The sequence below is a fragment of the Triturus cristatus genome, chromosome 5_1 (assembly GCF_964204655.1).
Source record: "Triturus cristatus chromosome 5_1, aTriCri1.1, whole genome shotgun sequence".
Lineage (NCBI taxonomy): Eukaryota > Metazoa > Chordata > Amphibia > Caudata > Salamandridae > Triturus > Triturus cristatus.
Genome location: NC_140587.1, coordinates 400,322,120 through 400,341,420, shown reverse-complemented (window position 1 = coordinate 400,341,420; position 19,301 = coordinate 400,322,120).

The window sequence follows — 19,301 nt, the reverse complement described above, 5'->3', positions numbered from 1 at the left end:
CCTCACTCTGCTTTTCTCATTCCCCTTCCCTCTCTCTTCTTCCTTTACTGCTCTTTCGTAACTCCCTCACTCCTTCTCTACTACTCCCCTAGGTTTACTGCCTCCATCACTATTTTTTCAACCATGTTTCTCTCCCAGTCTCCATATGTCTCAGTCATTCTAACTGCCTTACTCCTTCTCAGTTCCTTGCTCTCTGTCTCTGTTTCTGTCTCTCTCCCTTTGTCTGTCTTACCCTTAATTTCCTTAACATCTCTGTTTATACCACTCCTCCTCTCGCCATCACTCATTTTCCATCTATGTTAATTTTGTAACCTTCTCCGTCATTCTCCTTCCCTCACCTTCCCTAACTGTCACTATCCTTTACTCATAGTCACTCCTATTCTCCTGCTTCACTTCCTCCTGTCTGTATCTCACACCCCTTCATCTTTTCGCATTCTTACCTTCACTCTCCCTGACTCTCCTTTGCTCATTGAAATCCTGACTCCCTTTCTCTCACTCCAGTTTCCTAAATCCCTCCATCCCCTCACTCCCCATCTGTCACTTTCCCTTACCCCCTTTTCCAATCCTCATACCCCTTATCTCACCATCACTCCACTTCTCTTACTTTCAATCCCTTTACCCTGCTGTACTTCTCCGCTTCATCTGTTACTCCCTTTTCCTATCTCCGTCCCTTACTCCCCTTTTCTCACTCCCCCTCCATCACTCTCCATTACTCACTGCCATTCCTTTACTCAATCACTCTTCTTACCTGTATCCTCTACCCTTAGTCCTTTTGTTGCAGTCAGTCTTTCACTTTCCTTTCATGACTGATCATACTTTCCTTTTCTCACTCATTCTGTCTGTCCTTTCCTCCTCTTCACTCAGTCATTTCAATCATTTCAATCATTCATGTATACACTACACATTCATTCAATAAAATTACAACACAGTATATTAGGAATATAGCTCTTCTTGGAGAAGTGAAGTGAGTTCTGAAAAGAACTGTTTTTTTTGTCTTTTTTGTTTTGTATTTTTTTTAGTTTTTTAACAATTTTGTATTTTTTTAATTTTTTTAGAGCACCAAAAAAAACTGGTAATGAAAAACTGTTCAACAGGAACAAAAAAAAAATGAAAAAAATTATGGGCTGGAGCATGTGTGCTGCTGTATTCTGTTTTCAATCAAGTTTAAACTGCTCTCACCGTAGCAAAGAACAACATTGCACACATTGCAATGTATGTGCACCTTCTGGAAAAGGGGGCGGATGTCCAGTGGCCTGGTACACAGTGAATCTGGGGCCGCAGATGATGTGCTCGGCTGAGCAGGTGGAGGGTTGTCCCTTAGGGATCTAGTTGTTTCTCGAGCATAACGTACAGGATGCACTGTCTTGAAGTGTCTCGGCATTGAATAAATACTAAAGGAGTATTTCTTGCTGAGATCTCCTCTAGATAAGACACTTCCACAAATAGTGCATGTCACCTTCGGCCCATTGACCTTCTTTTGGCCCTCTGGAAAGGTGAAGTAATTCCAGATGAAAGAGTGTTTTTGTTTGCTCTTCCTTGGTGGTTCCACAAAGGTCTCCTCCTCACTCCCTGAAGTTGACTGCTGTTCTGCCATTTTCAAGAAAGATTTCACTCGAGTAGCTGTTCAGCTCCTTGTCCCAGGAAATAAGAAGAAATAGTGAGGGGAGTGGGTGTGGTGTTTGAAGATTCTGGAACAGAAACTACTATGAACCAATGAAAAGTGTTGTTTCGTAATCACATGACTTGCCGTGCGCGCACGGTGCTCGCACGTATGCGCGCATCGGTGCACGCACGCATCAGAAATGAATTACTTTTAACCTGATTTCTAAAACATGAAAAGGAGGCAGGGAAGACACTCCCTGACCCCGTAGACCTTCTCAGGGGGTCCCTAAAGGACCTCGTAAATCAAAAAAACCCATTTCCTTTAATAAAACAAATTGCCGGTGCACGCACTGTGCGCGCACCGTAGGTGCACCGTGAAAAACCTTTAAAAAAAACACAACATTTTAAACTGTTTATAAGTTTATAGAAGATATTAACTATGCTGTTCAACTTTATCCAAATTAAAAAAAAAAGAGCTGAGCCATTCCATATTACAGGATACAGTCAATCTATAACTATATACATAGGTAGTTTATTGTAAAATAAATATATAAAAAATATAATAATACATAGATAAATTAGCATTTAAAAAACCTTACAAATTCACTAAAAAAACCATAGGTTTCACACACGTTATAGTTAGAAATTAGCATTTAAAAAACCTTGCAAATTCACTTAAAAAAACATAGGTTTCACACACGTTATAGTTAGGATTTAGCATTTAAAAAATCTTGCAAATTCACTGAAAAAACCATAGGTTTCACACATGTTATAGTTAGCTGGACATTTCACTCATACAAAACCATTGAAATTCCCCTGTTATAGTTAGTTCAGCTAACTATAACTCGCGCGACCGCAATCCACTGCTGATGATGTCACATATTACATCACTCATGACCTGGTCAGTGACATCACTGATGACATCACTGATGACATCACTGATGACATCACTGATGACATCTCAAATGACATCACTGATGACATCATCCAGTGAATATGTGTCTTTCTGAAAAATAAATATTTTTTATATATGTATATCTAAAGGTTAATGGAAGAATAAATGGGTAAATAAGTGTCTAAATGGATGTTTTTTTTGTAAAATTAATTGTATAACTGACTTATTAACAGTATCTTAGTGAATACAAGTATTAGTGAGTAATGTTTAAATATTTAAATATCTGTATCAGTGTCTCACTTTGTGTATAAGTGGCTGCATGGGTTGGTGAGTAGCTACATGAGTGTGTATATGGGTTATTAGTTCGTTTTTAGAGTATCAGTATGAGTGTCTGTATGGTTCAGTGGGGGATGTTACGTAGCGTATGGATGCATGAATGAGTGACTCACTGTTTGTATGTGTTTTGAAGACAGTATGTGAGCAGGACAGTATGGGTGGATGAGTGTGTGTATGGGTGAGTAGAGAGTGAATGACTGTCTCAATAGTGTCTTTATGAGTAAGTCCATATGTTTTGAACTAGTATATGTGAGTATTGATGTATATAAGTGAGGATATATGAGAGTGTGAGATTAGAAGAGTTCCTGTATAAATAAGTATGTGTTTCTATAAGTGATTGTTTAAGAGAGTAGGTATGTGTACGTTTCTGTAGAAGTAAGTGTAGTGGTGTGTGTATAGCTGTATATGCAAGTAAATGGATGTTTATTTGCATGTGTGAGTATGTGTGTGAGTAACTCTATGTACGAGTGTAGGTGTGTAATAGGATGTATAGGTGTATGAATACATATGATGACTGAGTACATGTATGAGTGACTATATAGAAGTGTTGATGAATGAGTGGATGCGTATGTAGATTTTGGAATTACTGAATAGGTTGTTCTAACTGGTATTGGTATCTCTATAGTTTTCAAAACTTTAGTTTGTATTTTTCAATGTGTGTATCAAAGTTTATATACGGATAAGAGGAGGTCTGCCACTCTTACACAAGGATGATGTCATCAGTGATGTCATCAGTGATGTCATTTGAGATGTCATGAGTGATGTCACTGACCATGTCATGAGTGATGTAATATGTGACGTCATCAACAGTGGATTGCGGTCGCGCGAGTTATAGTTAGCTGAACTAACTATAACGGGGGAATTTCAATGGTTTTGTACGAGTGAAATGTCCAGCTAACTATAACATGTGTGAAACCTATGGTTTTTTCAGTGAATATATATATATATATGTATATATGCATGCTGCTTACACACAGGGGCTGAACAAAGTCAATAATCAGTCTCCAAATTATAGTTTCTCTTCAGCATTTGTGAAGTGATAACAAACTGCGCAACTTTAGATCCTTCCATTGCACTGGCATCTAGGTGTTAGGCTCCAGATAGCTCCCAACCGAGATGCCAATAAAAGGAGAGGTGATGGCCCTTTAAGTGGCCTTTCTGATAGGCCATGCTGGACATGAAAATAAGAAACCTCCCTCACCCACTGCATATTGCTCTTCTGAACGGAAAGCAGACAGCACTGCTGAATGTGTTCCAGCATTTGCAAATTTTACCAGAACAAATTCAAAATATTTTAGTGGGGCCCACCCGGATCCCAGGTCCAACACAATAACAGCTGCCAGATCCGTGATCCAGCTGGATCCCTCCTCTTTTCCTGCACTGTACCCAACTCAGTGGTACTCATTTTATCAACCTCAGTACTATGAAAGGCTTAGTGTACTAGTCCGACATTAAATCACCGATCCCTGCAGTGGATGCATTAGCCCACTGCATCACGAGACCATGCTTCTCATCATGAGACTCTGCTTATGCTGCGATTATGTTATTAGAGGAAAGACTTCTCTGAGCATTAAAGTGTAGTTGGTATCCGACGCAGGTCATACCAGGAAAGAGCAGAAGTCTGTCTGCACTCACTGCCTGTAGCCTGGAGATGGACCTACCTGGCCCACCCATTGCCTCAGTGACCTGCTAAAGGCTGATTCCACACCTGCCTACTACCCATTGAACTGGCACCTCACCTGCAGGCTGCTTTTGTCACACTGCCAGCTCATACTTTGTTGCTGAGCTGACACCTCCCCAAGCTTTTCCTCCTTTGAACCCCTACATAGTACTACCTGCCCTGCCCAGCCCCTGAGCTGCCATCTTCACCAGCTAAGCAGGACTGGAAACAGGGAAGAAAGCTATCAACTTTTTCTCAAATATGGCCAATGCTGAGCTGCCATGGACTGTCTGTCAGTTGCACCTGTCTCTAACCCAGCCATGTCAGCTACTTTTCTGTTGTTTTTCCTAGATGGTGACGTGACGATTTTCACTAGCAAGGCCCTACTTCCTGCTCTCGAAGACTAGAAAAAAGGGATGTACATTTGAACTCTTATGACCCTTAAGAATATGGATTGAATAAAGTGATTTGATGATGATGCCTAGAAAAAAAGTAAGGCTATTTGAAAGGGTTTGAAAGTTAAATATTTTAATGGCTGATTTTAAACTCTTACAAACATCGAGCATGTATTATGGAGAGAATTTCAGATGATCTCTCCCACTTCCAATTTTAAATCACCTTTGCCTCTGAGCGCCTGTGCCAGCAATTAGACAGATTTACTGACTCAGGCTACAGCGAGGGTAGGCATATTAACCTAGAAATGTTTTGTGAAAGATTGCCCTACAAAAACGTGGGCCACTTTTTTTGGGTTGCGCGGGCCGAATCTTGTTCCCATTCCGACCCTGGCAATGGCCATGTATTCCAGTTCGAACTGTGATTCTGTGCGAATGTGTGTGAAGGAAGTACACATTTGTCAAAATATTGACAAGACAAAAGTTAAAGAAAATCCTCATGATACTAAGTTTTACTCTCAGATCAAGGTCGATTTCAGTACTCCAACGGAAACCTCAAAGAACAATGCCTCTTGGCACACCTTCTCGCCCACCCCTGAACAAGAAATCTATAACACTCTGCTAGCGATTAATCCCTCCAATCACTTGTTTGACCTCCTACCACCGTCTCTATTCAAAATGATAAAAACCTTTATTCTACCCCTATGGTCAAAGATTATAAATGCCTCTCTGAGACAAGGCTCCATACCGGACTGTCTTAAAATAGGGCAGGTCACTCCTATACTAAAGAAACCCGACTCCCCCTTCGCTGATCTCAACAACTACCGACTGATATCCAACATACCCACTTTGGTGAAATTGCTGGAAAAATGTCTACAAAAACAACTTTGCAACCACATCGAGAACTACAACCTCCTAGACAAACACCAATCTGGCTTCCGTCAAGGTCACAGCACGGAATCTGCTCTCACCCACATAATGGATGACATACTAAAAATGCTGAATCAGAACGAATCATGCCTATTGATTATTCTTGACTTATCCTCCGCATTCGATACAGTTAAGCGTGACAACCTACTGTCCCTACTTGAACGTAGGATGGGTCTTACTGGCCCTGTGTTACAATGGTTCACCTCCTTCCTAAACAACAGAACTCAAAGAATCAAGACAAAACACTCACTCTCTCAACCATTCATGGTCACCATAGGGGTTCCTCAGGGATTAGCACTTTCACCCATTCTTTTTAATCTACTCATGGAGCCCTTGGCAAACGCATTGAACTCTGCGAACATTCTTTATCACCTATATGCAGATGACACCCAACTGTATATGAAAATCTCCTCACCAGAAGACTTCATCTCCCTCAACGCTATCCTGCAGAATACTCAAAGCTGGCTCACTGACAACCACCTCATGCTTAACACCAAAAAAACTGAATTCCTCTTCATCTTCCCACCCAATCACACACCCAAGATAGATGTATGGTTGAATCAGCTAAGTTCCTTTGACTGTCCCCCCCTCATTATTGACTCCCCGAAATCCCTGGGAGTCACCATAGACAAACACCTGAACATGCAGGTGCAAATCCCTAAAGCCACCATGGGAGCCAATCATCAGTTGAGTTTACTAAGGAAACTTAAACCCTTCGGCCTACAGACCGACCTAAAAATGGCGATAGAAGCCCCAGTGTTACCAGGACTGGACTATGGAAGTGCCACTCTATGTGGTCTCCCCAGATACAAGTTGGCACCGCTGAGGGCATCTCTTAATGCTGCGGCCAGACTGGTCTCAGGATCTAAAAGAAATAGCCACATTTCCCCAACCTTGAAAGATCTGAACTGGCTGCGCTACGAGGCAAGAATACACCTAAAGATCGCTTGCATGACCCATAAAGCCCTGCACAGCAATACCCCTAGTTACTTAGCACTAAAGCTAGAATGATCGGGAGGATGTAGACAATTGCAAAATGCGAGCTCACTACTAATGAAACCACAGTCCTTCCATAAACACGAGTACTGGGCGCAGAGCTTTCTCAGGGATCGCACCAAAGATTTGGAGCTTCCTACCTCCAGCTGTACGTGGAATGCCTTCCTTTACCTCCTTCAAAAACGAAGTGAGAATGCTTCTAATGAACAAATTCACATCCTAAGGCATCATACTTTACGCTGATTTCTAGTGACCATGCTATCTATTTATTACTGTCTACCTCTTTTGTATTCAACTGCGAATACCAAATGTATGTATACTTCCTCATCCTGCTAAGGTTGAATAACTGTGTAATGTGATGCGCTCCGATTCCCTCGTGGATCACTCACCGCCGACTACTAGGCACCTATGCTATCCATTTATTGTCTACTTTTTTTGTGTTGAATTGCAAATACCAATTGTACCTTTACTACCTCAAACTCCTAAAGCTGAAAAACTGTGTAATGTGAATTGCTCCGATTCCCTCGTGGATCATTCTTTCTTGACTACTAGTCACCTAAGCTATCTATTTACTATTACCTACCTCCTTTGTATTATGGCAAGCACCGAATGTATGTTCACCATTTCAACCATCTAATGTTCAATTATGTTATATTGTAAAGTGCTCTGATACTGGGTCATGTTCGCGCTATATAAAACTTTATAAATAAATAAAATAAATTAATTAATAAAATGAAGTATGTGAGATGAGTGAGTGTGAGTGAGTGTGTTTGGGAATGGTGAAGTGAAGGAGAGCATGATAAGAGGGCGCTAAAGAGAGAAAAAGGCATACATGTCCAACAGAATGAACATAACATGAGTGACTGAGGCACTCTAAAAACTACCACCCCTTCAACAGGCCGCAGTAATGTTTAATTCACAGTCTCTCAATTTCAGAATTGAAACATTTTCAGAATTATTTATAGCAAAATCATTGTTGTTGCTCCTTTATCTCAAACAGCTAACAACCTTTGACGAAACCAATAGCCCTAGCTGGTGTTATGTGTCTGTTCAGTGCTTTCTACAAAAGTAAGTGCCAGGGCCTAGGGTACCGCTTAGGATGCCACTGCAGGTTGTATCCCCACTGCCCCTGTCAGTGTTATAAATTGGCACTTCTAATGGCCTGGAAGCACTGCTATTATTATTATTACTATTATTATTAAGTGCATATTGTATTGCTAAACTGATGTGTTGTGCTGAAAACTGATGTGTTGTGCTGCAAATAGGGAGACAGTGCAACCATGTAGAGCATGTAGTGACCTGACATTAAAAAAAGTGCCAGTGTAGGAATTAAGTGCCAGGCACCAGAATACTCCGGCACAAATTAAGCACTGCTGTTGTTGTGTTAGATATCTGGATACAATAACAGAAAGCTCAGACAGGAATCAACATACCGGTTGGGTGGCACATTATGGGAACTACAGAAATGCTGTATGTGTTCTGCCCGTAAGCATGGCATGGTATACCCAGGGCCACTAGAATTATGCGTCAAGGGAGGGCCAAATAATGTGGCAGCGTTGGCTAAATTATGCAGCAAGAAAATGCTATTTATGCAGCATAAGGCAGCACATTTTGTGATAGTATTACTTCATTTTCTCATTTTTATGCAGGTTAACACTGCTTGGGCCAAGGTTTCACCTCACTAGTACTAGTTTAACAACCAAATACAGCAATAAGCAACAGAAAGAGGATAAGTCGACCTTTACAAAGGACATTTCACTCGGCGGCAATACGTGTAGCCACGTACTTACTAACTTTTAATCTGTTTGAGCTACAAACAATTTTTGTTGTTAAAATATGCAGATTATGCAGGAGATGATGGAATATGTGCATAGTTGTCAAGTTTTCCAGATCCATGTGTGAAGTGCTGCTCCAGTCCAGGCTTTTCCTTTGAAATCTGGGACCTGAATACTGTTTTATAATGCAATAAACATGACTTCAAGTCCCAAAATTCAAAGACACATCACATATGGACCTGGGAAACTTGGCAGGGATGTATGTGGCAAATGTAGCATATCCACAACTATGCGAAAAACTCGGTGGCCACAAAATTGCATCATTCCGATGGCTCTAGTTATACATTAAGGTTATTCACACCTTGTTAACTGTTTTGCTGATTAGATAAGGGTGGCTGAATGTTAGTAAATCTGCTCTGCAGGCTCTCTTTATCTTATGTTTATGAAATGTTAGTGGTGATAACTTACTTTTACAATAGTGATTTCATCATGAAATAATGAACGCTGGCGCTAGGACAGGAAATTCAAATGAAATGCGAAAGCATTGCACAAAAAATGTCAAGGTAGCAAAAATAGTAATATTTGGAAACACTGAAGTGGGGCACTTTGCAGAAAAAAACACAACTATGGCAATGAGAGTAAATGGATGGAATTAGTGGCTCCCCATGGCCCTTTCTCATTTGGCCCTCTTGCTACCACCCCGTACCCTAGTCATGTATAACAAGCCAGGGGGAATGTAAACAGACCTGGTTTATAATTTAACCTGCTTCTTCAGTGACTAGTGAGCTTAGGCACTCAGAAACTTGCCATCATACAAGCACACTCAATCATTCTTGTATCAATGCGTCCATTCATCCACCTACTGACTCATTCTTGCATTCATCCACTTACCCATGCCCGGTAAAATATTCACACAAACAAGCATGGACAAGATAAATTAATAGAATAAAAGTAAGAATAAAAGAAAACATGCCACCACCTAAACATGGCGGACATATACTTACAATAAAAAGCCATAACGATTGGAATCAAATATTGCAGTGGGTTGCAGTCTTGCAACATTATTGTACATAGTGTATCATTGGTTTAAAGCTTCAAACGGTCCTTGTAGCTGAGATACTGCAGGCAGTCCTTATCCTGACGAGGGTGGGGAGCGACTTTCAGGACTCCATAAAACTGATGAACCTTTCAAAGTTGTGGAATAAATGGATAAAGGGCCTGAAATAGATGACCCCCAATGGAGAAAATGCATGAGTATGTTAAACAAGTGTCGAGAAATGGTAAGCTTAAATTGATCCAGCTCACATTTTACACAGGATGTGCCTTACCCAACAAGCTACATTGAATGGAAGGAGCCATACCAAGACTAAAGTGATATCACTAGTCCAGGGAAGTGACAAATGAACTCCTAATGCAAACCTTTAGCTCATATTTAGGGACCAAAGGACTTTTAAGATGATTTTTTGTTTTAAATTGTCTTTATTGAAGTTTTAGATATAAATACATGTTACAACAAGTATTGCATAGGAAGGATGAGGCATATCCTCTGGCTACAAGAATTGAGGAAACGATAACAAAGGGGGGAGTTGAGAGGTATATAGGTAGAATCTACCTCCTGTGTAACGTTTGATAAACAATGTGTTTCTACCCTGTAAAGGTGAAACTTATTTATTAATTTGTAGTTTTTTAGTGATACTAAATAAAGTAAAGTGCTCCATGAGTTGTCATGGAAAGGCACTAAGTGTTTTTAAAATACCCCTCGCACACTATGAATCCCATGGTGTCATGCTTCATCATAGAGGTCTTCCCGTCCGTCTACGGGGCGGGGCGTGCTACGACCAGCGAATGCGCGGGAGCACTGTTGTTTGTGAAGGAATAGGCTATGTGTAATGTGAGAGTGAGAGTGGTAGGGTTAGTGAATAGTTACAAAAAATTAATAATTCTCTGGCTAGTGGAAAAAACAAATGTATTCACTTCCCTGGCTGAGAACATTAAAAAGGGGATGTGTAGGGGGTGTATCTTAGTTCAATACTCCCTACTGGGTCAACATGTTTCGTAAGCAGTCCCCACTGCTTTACTCATCAGGACCTAGTGTGATCCCTACTGCACTCAAAATATAATACTTGTTTATATAGATTGTGTGCCTATTTCTCAAAAACCAAACTGCAAAAATGTGCTAGTCTGGAGAACGTTTGTAAGGGTACAATGAACTTTATCGTTTGCAATAACCGAATCGGTATCTGAAATGATAAGAAAACATAAAGTAAACAACCCTTTTGGTTGTTAATTTGAACACATCACCATACTGTGGAATCAACTTATTAAAAAGAAGACACGTGATATATTTTTCTCTTGCTGTTATTGGCAGTAAAGGTTGTTATTCTAAAAATCAGTGAAAGAGTGCCTGACATTTGCAGAACATAATCCATTTCTATACTACGGCACTAAGAGAATAGCCATCCTTGGCAATAAGATGACAGCTAGTTGCAGCTATCTCATAAACAATAGCCGTCTCACGGTTATTTATTCCGCTATACTAGGTAAACTACCCTTCCTTTTTCCGCAATCATTATATACAAAATCAGGAAGTAACCATTTCCATTTCTATACTACAGCATTAAGAGAATAGCCATCCTTAGTAATTTTACGCTCTATTCTTCTTTTTGAACAAAACCGAACGAAATCCCATGGCTAAACCAGGAAGTAAAGCTTTCCAGATTCTCCGCTCTGGACAAAAAGAGTAGTCATTTTGAAGGTATCCAACGCTCTAGTCTATTTTTAGAAGGGCGTCTTCCCGGTTCTAGCCAATTACGAATCAGTTAAATACTCTGCGCCAATGTTTACACTACATCGCACGGAGCGGCACGGAGGCAGATTGAGGCGAGGAGAGACCTTTTCACATTGACCATTACAAGGCATCCTTCCTTCCGGTGCAAGCTCATGAAGCCGGATTATTTTTCCCAATAGTGTATGTACCTAACTATCTTTGCGTATGTGTGAAACGAACAAAGATGAGCCCGTCGCCACCAGCATGTTTGTTTGTATAGATGAATAATCCACTACTCTAGATACAATACTAAACAACACTAGATGAGTGGGATGAACGTGTGTGAATGTTGTTTCTTGTCTAAACCAAGTGTAAAAACCAGCGATTATGTTCCGCAAATGTCAGGCACTCTTTCACTGATTTTTAGAATAACAACCTTTACTGCCAATAACAGCAAGAGAAAAATATATCACGTTTCTTCTTTTTAATAAGGTGATTCCACAATATGGTGATGTGTTCAAATAAACAACCAAAAGGGTTGTTTACTTTATGTTTTCTTATCATTTCAGATACCAATCCGGTTATTGCAAACGATAAAGGTCATTGTACCCTTACAAACGTTCTCCAGACTAGCACATTTTTGCAGTTTGGTTTTTGAGAAATAGGCATACAATCTATGTAAACAAGTATTATATTTTGAGTGCAGTAGGGATCACACTAGGTCCTGATGAGTAAAGCAGTGGGGACTGCTTACGAAACATGTTGACCCAGTAGGGAGTATTGAACTAAGATACATCCCCTACATATCACCTTTTTAATGTTCTCAGCCAGGGAAGTGAATACATTTGTTTTTTCCACTAGCCAGAGAATTTTTATTTTTTTGTAACTATTCACTAACCCTACCACTCTCACTCTCACATTACACATAGCCTATTCCTTCACAAACAATAGTGCTCCCGCGCATTCGCTGGTCGTAGCATGCCCCACCCCGTAGAGGGACGGGAAGACCCCTATGATGAAGCATGACACCATGGATTCATAGTGTGTGAGGGGTATTTTAAAAACACTTAGTACCTTTCCATGACAACTCATGGAGCACTTTACTTTATTTAGTATCACTAAAAAACTACAAATTAATAAATAAGTTTCACCTTTACAGGGTAGAATCACATTGTTTATTACAAGAATTGAGGTCCTTACATAAAAAAGAAAAGAGAATTGTAGCAATATTCCACATAACCTTCAAAGGACAGCAGATTATAGTGTGTTTGACAACTGTGGTTTGCACATTCAGGTGTGAGAGGGCGTCCCTGTGGGGGAACTTGGCGTGGTTTGTGGGTGTGCAGTCAATTCTCAGTGTAGGGTGTACAGGTACAGACAGAAGTGGGACCAAATATCCTTGGGTTGTGAAGTGAGAGGCTGTGGGTCAGCATAGTCTTCCCCACACTTTCACATCTGCCCATGTTTTTGAGCCATTCTTTGGCAGAGGGTGGTCTGGGTACCCCCCCCCCCCTACCTCAGGGATATCTCACTCTTGACAACGAGCAATGCCATGGAGACTAAGCAGCATATCTCCTGGGGCACTTTGTGAGTGTAGCCCAGTGGGGCGATTAACGGGTCAGGGGTCCTTTTGAAGACAGTCATGTTGGAAATCTGAGCAAATATATTCTTCCAGTAATTGGCAATCACTGGGCACGTCCAGGTGAAATGGGCGAAATCCACACCGGGGGCCCGGCATTTCAGGTATTTGTCAGACCTGGTGCGATCAAACTTCACAATGTCCGCTGGGGAGAGGTAGCACCTTTGAGGGATATTTAAAATGATTCAGTTTGTGTCTGCACTACCCCGGACGTAGCATTCTTTACTGAAACCTGGACCAACACCACCTCTGGATTGGACATCGCCATTGCCATTCCCCAAGGATACAAGATCTCCAGGAAGGACCGCTCCACCCGCCCGTGAGGAGGAATCGCCATCGTCCACAAATCCACCCTCTGCCTGAGCACACTCCCTGATGAACCCACAGACCCGATGGAACACCTTCACTTCAAGATACTGGCCAGACCTAACTCCACCCTCCAAGGAACCCTCATCTACCGACCCCCTGGACCCCGCGGACTTTTTGCCAACCCCATCACGGACATCATCTATCCGCATGCCATTGTGTCCACCAACTACACCCTACTGGGAGACCTCAACTTCCACCTCGACAACCAACTGGACCCCAGCACGACGTCCCTCCTGGACAACCTCCACAACATTGGACTCTGCCAGATCGTGACCGAACCCAGCAGGACACACCCTCGACCCCCTCTTCACAACAGGAAACTCCATCACCTTCAGCCACACCATCGAACTCCCATGGACTGACCAACGATGCGTCCACTTCACCTTCAGAACACCCCCCATCCACAGACACCAGCACCTGCTCCCACAAAGAAACTGGACCAGACTCACCGACGACCAGCTATCCTCATCACTCAGCAACTCCACCCCAACCATCGCAGAAAACGACGACACCAACACCGCAGCCCGAACCATGCACAGATGGATCTCCGACAGTGCCAACACCATAACCCCCCTCAAGAAAAACAACAACACCCACGCCAAGAAAGCTAGATGGTTCACTACTGAACTTCGAGAGTCCAGACGCACTTGCCGCCACCTCGAAAAGGCCTGGAGGAAAACCACATCCACAGAAGCCCACAACAACTTCAGAGCCGCCACCAACGCCCACCACCAACTCATCAGAAAAACGAGAAAAAAGGAGATTGAAGACAGAATCTCCACTCATGCACACAACAGCAAAGAACTCTTCAACATCATCAAGGAGTTCGCCCAACCCACCAGCGAGTCCACTGACATCCCTTCCTCACAAGACCTCTGCGACAAACTCAGCACCTTTTTCCACCATAAAATCAAGAGCATCTACGACAACTTCGACGAAGACAACCAACACACTGAACCCTCACCAACCACCCCCTACACCCAGAAGCCAGCAATCGACAACTGGACAGCCCTCACCACCGAAGACACACTGAAGACAATAAAGTAAATCCACTCCGGGGCCCCCACGGACCCCTGCCCCCACCACATTTTCAACAGAGCCGCCGACACCATAGCACCCATATCTCTGCCACACCATCAATCGCTCCCTGGAAACCGCCTTGTTCCCTGACGACTGGAAACAAGCTGAGATCAACCCCCTCCTGAAGAAACCCTCGGCGGACCCCACTGACCTCAAAAACTACAGACCCATCTCCCTGCTCCCTTTCCCAGCGAAAGTAATTGAGAAAGCCATCAACAGCCAACTTGCCACATTCATCGAAGAGCACAACATCCTCAACTCCTCCCAATCTGGCTTCAGAAAAAACTGCAGTATGGAAACCGCCCTCCTCGCCGCAACAGACGACATCCGTACCTTACTGGACAAAGGAGAAACAGCAGACCTCATCCTCCTCGACCTCTCAGCGGCGTTCAACACAGTCTCTCACCGCACCCTAATATGCAGACTCCATGACGCAGGGATCCAAGACAAGGCCCTCGACTGGATCCGCTCCTTCCTCTCTGGCAGAACGCAGTGGGTCAGACTCCCCCCTTTCCTCTTGAACCCTACACCTACCACCTGCGAAGTCCCCCAGGGATCCTCCCTCAGCCCTACGCTCTTCAACATCTACATGGCTCCACTCGCCCCCATTGTCAGAACCTACGGACTCGACATTGTGTCATACGCAGACAACACCCAACTCATCCTCTCCCTATCCAACGAACCCAACACCGAAGACACACTGAAGACAATGAAGTAAATCCACTCCGGGGCCCCCACGGACCCCTGCCCCCACCACATTTTCAACAGAGCCGCCGACACCATAGCACCCATATCTCTGCCACACCATCAATCGCTCCCTGGAAACCGCCTTGTTCCCTGACGACTGGAAACAAGCTGAGATCAACCCCCTCCTGAAGAAACCCTCGGCGGACCCCACTGACCTCAAAAACTACAGACCCATCTCCCTGCTCCCTTTCCCAGCGAAAGTAATTGAGAAAGCCATCAACAGCCAACTTGCCACATTCATCGAAGAGCACAACATCCTCAACTCCTCCCAATCTGGCTTCAGAAAAAACTGCAGTATGGAAACCGCCCTCCTCGCCGCAACAGACGACATCCGTACCTTACTGGACAAAGGAGAAACAGCAGACCTCATCCTCCTCGACCTCTCAGCGGCGTTCAACACAGTCTCTCACCGCACCCTAATATGCAGACTCCATGACGCAGGGATCCAAGACAAGGCCCTCGACTGGATCCGCTCCTTCCTCTCTGGCAGAACGCAGTGGGTCAGACTCCCCCCTTTCCTCTCGAACCCTACACCTACCACCTGCGAAGTCCCCCAGGGATCCTCCCTCAGCCCTACGCTCTTCAACATCTACATGGCTCCACTCGCCCCCATTGTCAGAACCTACGGACTCGACATTGTGTCATACGCAGACAACACCCAACTCATCCTCTCCCTATCCAACGAACCCAACACCGCCAGACACAACTTTCGAGAAGGCATGGAAGCCGTTGCCAAATGGAAGAAAAACAGCTGCCTACAACTAAACACCAACAATACGGAAGTACTCATCATGGGCCCAAACCCAGATGCCTGGAATGACACCTGGTGGCCCCCCGCCCTCGGAAGCCCGCCCACCCCCACGGACCACGCACGCAACCTGGGAATCTTCCTGGACACAGAGCTCAAAATGGACTGCCAGATCAACTCCGTCTCGTCCTCCTGCTTCCACACCCTCCGCCTCCTACGTAAGACCGTCAAATGGATCCCCTCAAACACTGAAAGAGCGTCACTCACACCCTGGTCACCAGCAGGCTCGACTACGGCAATGCACTCTATGCCGGAATACACAAAAACCTCACCCGCAAGCTACAGAACATCCAAAACGCCGCCGCAAGACTGGTCCTCAACCTGCCAAGACACTGCCACATCTCCCAGGACCTGCACACACTCCACTGGCACCCCATCGAAGCTTTAGTCACCTTCAAGATGCTAACCCACGCTCACAAGGCCCTTCACGACACTGGACCAGCATACCTGAATAGCCAACTCAAATTCCACGCACCCCAAAGGACCCTACGATCTGCCCAGCTCTCCTACGCCATGGTCCCCCGCACCAGAAAGTCCAGATCGGGAGGCCGCTCCTTCTCCTTCCGCGCGGCCAGAGCCTGGAACGACCTTCCGCTCCACCTCAGACAGATAACATCGCTCCCCATCTTTGCAAGAAACCTCAAAACCTGGCTCTACGACAGACCCCCTCCTTGATGGACTGGAAACTGTGAACCACCCCCCACACCCAAGCACCTTGAGACCCTTACGGGTGAGTAGTCGCGCTTAACAAACACCTGATTTGATTTGATTCTGTGATTGATGGAGATGCGTTTTATTTGTTCACAGCAGTCTCTCCATATCTGATCAGTGAGCGGTGTTCTCAACTCCTTCTCCCAGGCCTTCCTCGCTCGGGTGGTTGTGTCAGGTCGTATGGCCAGGCAGGCACGGTATAATTTGGATGTCATATGCCCCCTGTCTGATGCTTTAATTACTAAGGACAGGGGTGGAAATCCTCTGGTGGGAGTGGGTATGTAGGTACAAGAGACCTGAGGGAGTACTGAATTCTTTTGAAGACAAAGAGATCCATATAGGAGGCAGCTTGTATCCTGGTGTTGTCTGCCAGCTGTATGACATGGCCATTGGGGAATAGGTCGCCAATGGTAGACAGCAAGTGTTTAATAAGCGTGCGTTTAACTATTACTTCCCTTGTGGATGGGATTCATGGGTTGTCTAATATGGGGATGGCCTAGGAGTAAAGGGGGCCACCTTGCAACATACCATTCATCCTATGCCATGCCAAGCAGGTCGTCAACACTGTCTGCATGTCTATGGTTTCTAGCGGAATGCTCCGTGGCAATATTTGCAAGTGGAGCAGACCATCCAGCTGGGCACGTTCCGTGCGTAGGTATGGTATAATTGCGTCAGGATGGTACCAGTGATATGTATAGTGGCACTGTGCAGCGAGGTAGTAAAGGCAGAAGTCTGGCTCCCCCAGACCTCCACGTTCATAGGGAATGGTAAATGTTTTCCAGCGTACCCGGGGGCGGCCTACCGCCCAGATCAACCGTAGGAGAGTGCCTTGGAGATTATTGAAGAAGGACTGTGGGAGTGGAATAGGAATGTTGATGAACAAATTTAGAAAACGTGCCAGTATCACCATTTTAATATGGCCACCCCCCCCCATAAGTGAGAGAGGTAGTTTAATCCATTTGTCTACTTGTGTGGTCAGTGTGTCTACTGCCGGCCCATAGTTGCATCAAAGGACCTGATCTCCGTCCCTGTGCAGTTGTATACCCAGATATTTAGTGCCATCAGATGCCCACCCCAGGGGGTACTCTGTTGATAAAGGTTGGGTGGAATCTGTGAGCGGGAATAATTCCAATTTTGTCCAGTTAATACAGAGCCCTGATAGTCGACCAAATTTTATTATCGCTTGCATAAGTGGCGACAGATTATCCTTAGGGTGTCGCATAAATAGCAAAATATTATCTGCGTATAATGATAGCAGCAATGGGCCATATGTGAGTTGCAGGCTGTGGTGGATGTGTTTATCTTGTAGTATCTTCACCAGTAGGTCCATTACAATGATAAAGAGAAGAAGTGCGAGAGGGCATCCCTGCATGGTGCCGCGGAATATTGATATAGTGTCTGTGAGCGCTCCACCATTTATTCTGAGGCTATGGGCTTGGTGCAGAGCAGCATCATCAATGCTAAAAATGTCCGGGGAATTTCTAGTTTGGCCAGGACAGCTCTCAGAAATGTCCATTCGACCGAGTCGTAGGCCTTCTCTGCATCCAATAGGGCCACTGCAGCTGGGGTGTCCGGGGCTACCTTGTTTAATACTGCAAATAATGTTCAAAGATTGAGGGAGGTTGAGCGGTGTGGGACAAATCCAGCTTGTGTTGGTGAGCTAATTTGTTTCCTCAACAGGGACATCCTATTGGCCAAAACCTTGGCAAAAAACTTATTGTCAATATTGAGTAATGACAATGGGCCGTAAGAGGTACATTGAGTGGGATCTTTGCCCGGCTTCAGTAGCATTGTGAGAACCGCCTCACGGAGCGTGGGCGGTAGCTTACCTGTGTTTAGGGATTCGTTATATAAGACGAGGAGTTGTGGGGCTAGCTGTTGTTTAAATACCTTATAGAAGGCTCCTTTGAGCCCGTCTAGGCCTGGCGCCTTGGAGCCATCCAGTGCAGTAATAGCTTGTGTTACCTCTTCTACGGTTAGTGTTCATTAAGAAATTCCTGCTGTCCGTTCGAAAGCCACACGATAGCTATATCTACAAGATATGAGGTGATGTCCGATGGGTTGGGTGTGGCATTGGATGTATATACGTTTTTTAAATTCCTGCAGGATGTTTTCGCTGCCTGTAATGGTGCTTCCCGTATCTGCGCATAATCCGGCTATGTAAACTTGCTGTCTATTTGGACATAGTAGTCTAGCTAGTATACGTCTGGGCCTCTCGCCCTTGCCAGACCGGCGTGCCCTGATGTATTTGTCTATGTATTTTATTACCTTTTGTCAAGTCGCGGACCTCCAAAAGGAGAGTGTAACGTGGTGCCCCAGATATGTTCCCTCTTTCTCTGTGGCCTGATATGTTTTTTTCTGCATTTGGGTGCAGATGACTCGCAGTATGCCCGCGTGTTTGGAGATGCACACTCCACATATATAGGCCTTGAAGGCTTCCCACAGAGTCGCCTGGGTGGAGACCGTGCCTGCGTGTAAGTCAAAATACTCTGTAATGGAGGTCAGTAGTTCAGTACAGAACACAGGGCCCGATTTACAGAAGTAATCTGAGACAAAATCCTAAACGTACTACTTTTGGTATTCACAGAAGGCAT